The 7,928-nt window shown below is 40.7% G+C and overlaps 1 pseudogene; it reads left to right on the top strand.

Annotated features, from left to right (window-relative positions):
- Nucleotides 1-2,742: 2,742 nt before the first annotated feature.
- On the top strand, nt 2,743-3,746 carry LOC102436163 (annotated as a pseudogene).
- The last annotated feature ends 4,182 nt before the right edge of the window (nt 3,747-7,928 follow it).

The raw sequence follows: 7,928 nt of genomic DNA, 5'->3' as shown, positions 1-7,928 counted from the left end.
AGAGAAAAGGACCCAAATAAATAAAATCAGAAACGAAGGCAGAGAAGTAATCACTGACACCACCGAAAATACTAAGGATTATAGGAAAGTACTGTGAACCAACTATATGCCAACAAGCTGGACAATGTCAAAGAAATGGACAAATTCCTAGAAAAACCCTGTCTCCAAAACTGATCAGGAAGATCAGAAAACCCGAATAGGCCATTAACAACTGATGAAATAGAAGCAGTAATAAAACCCCCCCAGCAAACAAAAGCCCAGGTCTGGATGGCTCCACAAGGGAATTTTACCAAACATTCAAAGAAGTAACACATATACTCCTCAAACTATTCTAAAAAATACAAGAAAAAGGAACACTTACAAACTCTTTTTATGAGGCCAGCATTATCCTAATTCCAAAACCAGATAAAGACATTACAAAGAAAGAGAATTACAGGCCAATATCCCTGATGAACATAGATGCTAAAATCTTCAACAAAATATTAGCAAATTGGATCCACCAATATATTGAAAAGATCATACACCAAGACCAAGTGTGTTTTATTCCCAGGAAGCAAGGCTGATACAATATTCGCAAATCAATAAATGTGATTCATCACGAAAACAAACTGAAAGACAAAAATCACATAATCATATCAATAGATGCATAAAAAGCATTTGACAAAATCCAACACTCATTTCTGATAAAAACTCTCAGCAAAGTGGGAATGGAGAGAGCATATCTCAACAAGATAAAGGCCATATATGACAAACCTACAATGAACATCACACTCAATGGACAAAAACTAAAACCATTTCCCCTAAGAACAGGAACAAGACAGGGATGTCTGCTTTCACCACTCTTATTCAACATAGTGCCAGAAGTCCTAGCCACAGTGATCATACAGGAAGAAGAAATAAAAGGCATCCAAGTTGGAAAGGAGGAAGTAAAACTCATTATTCACAGATGACATGATATTGTGCATAGAAAACCCTAAAGTCTCCATCAAAAACTACCAGATTTAATAAATGAATTTGGCAATGTAACAGGATACAAAATTAACACCCAAAAATCGATGGCTTTTTATATACCAACTGGAGGCCCAATGCACGAAATTCGTGCAAGGGGCTCGGCCCCTGCTACCTCAGCCAGCCCTCACAGCCCTGGCTGCCTTGGCCGGCCCTCGCAGCCCCTTGCAGCCTCAGCCAGCCGTCGCAGCCCTGGCTTCGTCTGGAAGGTTGTTCAGACGGTCATCCGGAAGGATGTCCAGACGGTCATCCTGCTGTTTGGTCTAATTAGCATATTAGCTCTTTATTATATAGGATAATGAATTCTCAGAAAGAGAAACTAAACAGACAATTCCATTTAGCATTTCAACAAAAAATTAAGATTCTTAAGAATAAAATTAACCAAAAAGGCAAAATACCTGTACTCAGAAAACTACAGGATGTTGAAAAATGAGATAGAAGAATACTTTCAATAATAAAGAATTATTTGAAAAAGAAAAAAAAAGAACTCAGTAAAGAAAGAGAAAAAGATACAGATTTTTAAAAATGGGTGTTGGATTTTGTTGAATGATTTTTATGCGTCTATTGATATGATCATGTGATTTTTGTCCCTCAATTTGTTTATGTGATATATCACATTTATTGATTTGTGAATATTGTACCAGCCTTGTACCCCCAGAATAAATCCCACTTGGTCATGGTGTATGATCTTTTTAATATATTGTTGGATCCGATTTGCTAATATTTTGTTGAAGATTTCAGCATCTATATTCATCAGGGATATTGGCTTGTTATTGGCCTGGTTTTGGAATTAGGATTAATGCTGGCCTCATAAAAGGAGCTTGGAAATGTTTTTTCCTCTTGGATTTTTTGGAATAGTTTGAGGAGTATGGTGTTACTTCTTCTTTGAATGTTTGGTAAAACTCCCCTGTGAAGCCATTGGGACCTGGGCTTTTGTTTGCTGGGAGTTTTTTTTTTTGTTTGTTTTTGTTTTTATTACTGCTTCTATTTTCTCAGTTGTTACTGGCGTGTTCAGGTTTTCTGATTCTTCCTGATTCAGTTTTGGGAGACAGGGTTTTTCTAGGAATTTGTCTATTTCATCGACATTGTCCAGCTTGTTGGCATATAGTTGTTCATAGTATTTTCTTACAATTCTTTGTATTTCTGTGGTGTCAGTGGTTACCTCTCTGCTTTCATTTCTGAATTTATTTATTTGAGTCCTCTCTCTTTGTTTCTTCATGAGTCTATCTAATGGTTCATCAATCTTGTTTATCTTTTCAAAGAACCAGCTTTTGGTTTCATTGATTTTTTTTCATAGTTTTTAGTCTCTATGTCATTTATTTCTACTCTAATCTTTACTATTTCCTTCCTTCTAGTTACTCTGGGTTTTTCTTGTTCTCTCTATAATTCTTTAAGTTGTAGGGTTAAATAGTTTATTATTAATTTTTCTTGGTTTTTTTTTGTTGTTGTTGTTGTTTTTTGTTTTTGTTTTTGTTTTTGCGGTAGGTCTGTTGTGCTATGAACTTCCCTCTCAGGATTGCTTTTGCTGTGTCCCAAGAGGTTTTGGGTTGTTTTGTGTTCATTTTCAATTGTTTCCAGGAAGTTTTTGATATCATTCTTGATCTCATTGGTAACCATTCGTCTATATATATATAAAGCTAAGTGACCAACCATACGCCCATCCGACCAATCGACCAGCTGGTACATATGACACACACTGGCAATTTAAAAATAGACGTTGAGAGAGCCCCGGAGTTCAGCCAGTTACGGCCCCAGGCCAGCAGTCGCCCGCTTCTTCTTTTCAACATGACAGATGCCGCTTTGTCCTTTGCCAAGGACTTCCTGGCAGGTGGAGTGGCTGCAGCCATCTCCAAGACAGCGGTAGCACCCATCGAGCGGTCAAGCTGCTGCTGCAGGTGCAGCATGCCAGCAAGCAAATCATTGCAGATAAGCAATACAAGGGCATTATAGACTGTGTGGTTCGTATCCCCAAGGAGCAGGGAGTCCTGTCCTTCTGGCGTGGTAACCTGGCCAATGTCATCAGATACTTCCCAACCCAGGCTCTCAACTTTGCCTTCAAAGATAAATACAAGCAGATCTTCCTGGGTGATGTGGACAAGAGAGCCCAGTTTTGGCGATACTTTGCGGGGAATCTGGCATCAGGTGGTGCTGCTGGGGCCACCTACTTGTGTTTTGTGTATCCTCTTGATTTTGCCCGTACCCATCTAGCAACTGATGTGGGCAAAGCCGGAGGTGAAAGGGAATTCAAAGGCCTCGGTGACTGCCTGGTTAAGATCTACAAATCTGATGGGCTTAGAGGCCTATACCAATGCGTTAATGTGTCGGTACAGGGTATTCTCATCTACCGAGCTGCCTACTTTGGTGTCTATGACACTGCAAAGGGAATGCTTCCAGATCCCAAGAATACTCACATCTTCATCAGCTGGATGATCGCACAGTCCGTCACAGCGGTGGCTGGGTTGACTTCCTATCCATTGGACACTGTTCGTCGCCGCATGATGATGCAGTCAGGGTGCAAAGGGACTGATATCATGTACACAGGCACACTCGACTGCTGGAGGAAGATTGCTCGTGATGAAGGAGGCAAAGCTTTTTTCAAGGGTGCATGGTCCAATGTTCTCAGAGGCATGGGTGGTGCTTTTGTGCTTCTCTTGTATGATGAAACAAGAAGTTCACATAAATTATTTCCTAGTCTTCCCTCTTCTAGCCTCTGTGAACAGGCATGTTGTATTATGTAACATATCTTGAGCATTCTTGACAGACTTGGTTGTCTGTTTTATCAGTGGCAACTATTACTGGTTGAAAATGGGAAGCAATAATATTCATCTGACCAGTTTTCTCTTAAAGCCATTTCCATGATGATGATGAGACTCAATTATATTTTTTATTTCAGTCACTCCTGATAAACAACAAATTTGAAGAAATAAAAAATATCTGAAGTAAACAAAATTAAAAAAGTAAAAATAAACTTTGACTCGCGCATGCACGATACATATAAAGCTCTCGCTGGTGCCAATCGCATGCTTGTGTTTCAATCTGTCATTGTCAATCGTGAATATGGTTGTTTTTGTTGACATTCTGAAGCTGAAAGAAAGCACTGTCATTGACAGAATATGCCTGAAGACCAACTATTGGCACAACATACCTCTGAAGCCGAAAGAAGCTGGCGTCATGATTATTAATCAATTTGTATATTATTTTCCTATACATTTTACTAATTTTATTTTATCTCTGACACTTCTATTTTAGAGAAAGGGCAAATAGCTATATTAAAATATTTCTTCTAATTAATTTCCTTTCAATGTGCATGGATCCGTGCACCGGGCCACTAGTTGTTTAATAACATGCTATTTAGCATCCATGTGTTTGAATGTTTTTGGGTGTTTTTACTGTAGTTGATTTCTAATTTCATTCCTCTGTGATCTGAGAAGATGTTTGGTATGATTTCAGTCTTCTTGAACTTGTAGGGACTTGTTTTGTGTCTTAATATGTGGTCTATCTTTATGAATGACCATGTGCACTTGAGAAGAATGTATATTCTGCAGCTTTGGGGTGAAATCTATACATACAAGACCATAATATGCAAATAGACCAAACAGTGGAACAACTGAACAACCAGTTGCTATGATGTGCTCTGACCACCAGGGGGTGCATGCAGGACATGGCAGGCATCAGCAGCAGGCACCAGAGTGCGGAACATGGTGGGCATTGGCAGTGGCAGGATGGTGGAGCAGGTGAGAGGGGGCGCCAGACCAAGGTGGGGCACCGGTTGCTATCATTGGAGTGAGCCTCTGGTGGTTACTGAAAATTCTTTGCTCCCACATGCCACGGAACTGCCCAGCACTCGCACCTGCTGCTGGCACCAGATCCGCCACTCGCACCTGCTGCTGGAGCCTGGCACCAGCCCCAATCGCTCAGCACTGTCAACGGGTGCAAATGATGGCTGCCAGCCCCAATCGCCCCTAAGATCTTCTCCACCTCCCCCTGTTCCTGAGGGGCGATTGGAGCAGCAGCTGCCACTCACACCCACTGCTGATGCTGGCCCCAATTGCTCCACGCCGTTAGTGGGTGCGAGTGGGGCCGGTGCCGTCAACATGTGGGAGCGGTGGCAGCGGGAGCAGGGCTGTCGGCAGACAGGGGACCCGGGGACCGCAGCAGGAGGGGCCAGGCGGGGGTGGGAAGGATGGGCCAAGACCCACCCCTGTGCCCACTGCAGCCTAGCGGTGCACAGTTCCTTTCAAGATGCACAAATTCATGCACTGAGCCCCTAGTGTTCTATAAATGTCAATTAAATCCATCTGATCCAATGTGTCCTTTAGAGTCACTGTTACTTTATTAATTTTTTGTCTGGAAGATCTATCCAGTGAAGTCAGTGGGGTATTAAAGCCCCTATTATGACTGTATTAATTGATCTCTCCCTTAAAGTCCTCTAGAAGTTTTTTATATATTTAGGTGCTTCTACGTCCACCTGCAGACTGAAGGGTCCAAGGTTTAATTCTGATCAAGGGCACATGCCTGCATTGCGGGCTCAATCCCCAGTACGGGACATGCAGGAGGCAACCGATGAATGATTCTCTCTCATCATTGATGTTTCTCCCTCTCCCTTCCTCTCTCTGAAATCAATAAAAATACATTTTTTAAAAAAAAGAAGTATTTGCCCTAACTGGTTTGGCTCAGTGGATATTGTGTCGGCCTGCAGACTGAAAGGTCCCAGGTTCGATTCCGGTCAAGGGCATGTGCCTTGGTTGCGGGCACATCCCCAGTAGGAGGTGTGCAGGAGGCAGCTGATCGATGTTTCTCTCTCATCGATGTTTCTAACTCTCTATCCCTCTCCCTTCCTCTCTGTAAAAAATCAATAAAATATATTTAAAAAAAAAAAGAAGTATTTAAGTGCTCCTATATTGGGTGCATATATGTTTACCAGGATTATATCCTCTTGTTGGATTGACCTCTTTAGTGTTATGTAGTGACCTTTGTTGTCTCTTGTGATGGCCTTCATTTTTAAGTCTATGTTGTCAGATTTACATATTGTTACCCCAGCCATTTTTTCTTTTCCATTTGCATGGAAAAATTTTTTTCCATCTCTTTACTCTCATCCTGTGTGAGCCTTTTGTTCTGAGGTGGGTCTCTTGTAGACAGCATATAGTTGGGTCATGTTTTCATATCCATTCAGCTACCCTTTGTCTTTTGATTGGAGCATTTTTTTTTCATACTGTTCATCAGATTATTTATTCACTTGATTTTTAGATTCACTTGTTGATAGATGTGTATTTGTTGTTCATAATTTGTATCTTTACCCTTCTCTTCTTCTTCCTCTTCTTAAAGGATACCTTTCAACATTTCATATAATACTGGTTTAGTGGTGATGAACTCCTTTAGCTTTTCCTTATCTGTGAAGCTCTTTATCTGACCTTCACTTCTGAATGATAGCTTTGCTGGATAAAGTAATCTTGGTTGAAGGTTCTTGCTATTCATCACTTTGAATATTTCTTGCCACTCCCTTCTGACCTGCAAAGTTTCTGTTGAGAAATCAGCTGACAGTCGTATGGGTATTCCCTTGTAGGTAACTGAGTTTCTTTCTCTTGCTGCTTTTAAGATTCTCTCTTTGTCTTTTGCTCTTGGCATTTTAATTATGATGTGTCTTGGTGTGGTCCTCTTTGGATTCCTTTTGTTTGGGGTTCTCTGCGCTTCTTGGACCTGTTAGTCCATTTCTTTCACCAGGTGGGGGAAGTTTTCTGTCATTATTTCTTCAAATAGGTTTTCAATATCTTGCTCTCTCTCATCTTCTGGTACCCCTATAATTCTGATGTTGGTACGTTTGAAGCTGTCCCAGAGGCTCCTTACACTATCTTCGTATTTTTGGGTTCTTTTTTCATTTTGCTTTTCTGGTTGGGTGTTTCTCGCTTCTTCACATTTCAAATCTTTGACTTGATTCTTGCGCTCCTCTGGTCTGCTGTTGGGAGTCTGTATAATATTCTTTATTTCAGTCAGTGTATGCTTAATTTCTAGTTGGTCCTTTATCACACCATCGAGGGTCTCATTAGATTTCCTGTACATCTCATCAAGTTTATCGACAGACTCTAGAAGCCTCTTGAGAGACCTCAAAAGTGTGGTTCTGAACTCAATATCCTCTCTTGATAGTTTTGTCCTGTTTCTTTGTCTCCACATTTTTTATGCTTTCTTGGTACACCCCCTAGTGGTCTTTGTGCACAGTCTTGTTGTAGTTAAGCCTTGATTGTTGTAGTTAATACTAGAGGGATTTCTGATTGGAGCATTTAATCCATTTACATTTAGGGTTATTATTGAGAGGTACTTATTTATTGCTATTTTAATTCTGTATGCCTAGGTTTCCCTCTCTATTTCTTCTTCTCATTACAGCAGTCCCTTTAGCATTTCTTGTAATTCAGGCTTGGTGGTGATGTACTCCTTTAGCCTTTTTCTTTCCCCCTGGGAAGCTCTTTATTTGACCGTCTGTTTTCAGATCCTTGCTTTCCATTACCTTGAGGACTTCATGCCATTCCCTTCTGGCCTGTAGAGTTTCTGATGAGTAATCAGGTGTCAGCCTTATGGAAGCTCCTTTGTAGGTAACAGTTTGCTTTTCCCTTGCTGCCTTTAAGATTCTCTCTTTGTCTTAAATTGTTGGCATTTTAATTATGATGTTTCTGAGTGTGGGCCTGTTTAGGTTCTTTTTGCTTGGAGTTCTCTGTATGTCCTGAACTTGTGTGACTTTTTCCATTACCAGGTTAGGGAAATTTTCTGCCATTATTTCTTCAAACACTTTCTCTATTCCTTTCTCCCTTTCTGCCTCTCCTGGAACTCCTGCTATTTGAATATTGTTATGTTTCACATTGTCCCACAGCTCCCTTAAGCTGTCCTCTTGGTTTTTTATTGTTTTTCTTTTTGATTCTCTGATTGAGTGA

The sequence above is a fragment of the Myotis lucifugus genome, unplaced genomic scaffold (genome assembly GCF_000147115.1).
Source record: "Myotis lucifugus unplaced genomic scaffold, Myoluc2.0 scaffold_98, whole genome shotgun sequence".
NCBI classification, from domain to species: Eukaryota; Metazoa; Chordata; class Mammalia; order Chiroptera; family Vespertilionidae; genus Myotis; species Myotis lucifugus.
This window is presented reverse-complemented; position numbering and strand designations above follow the sequence as displayed.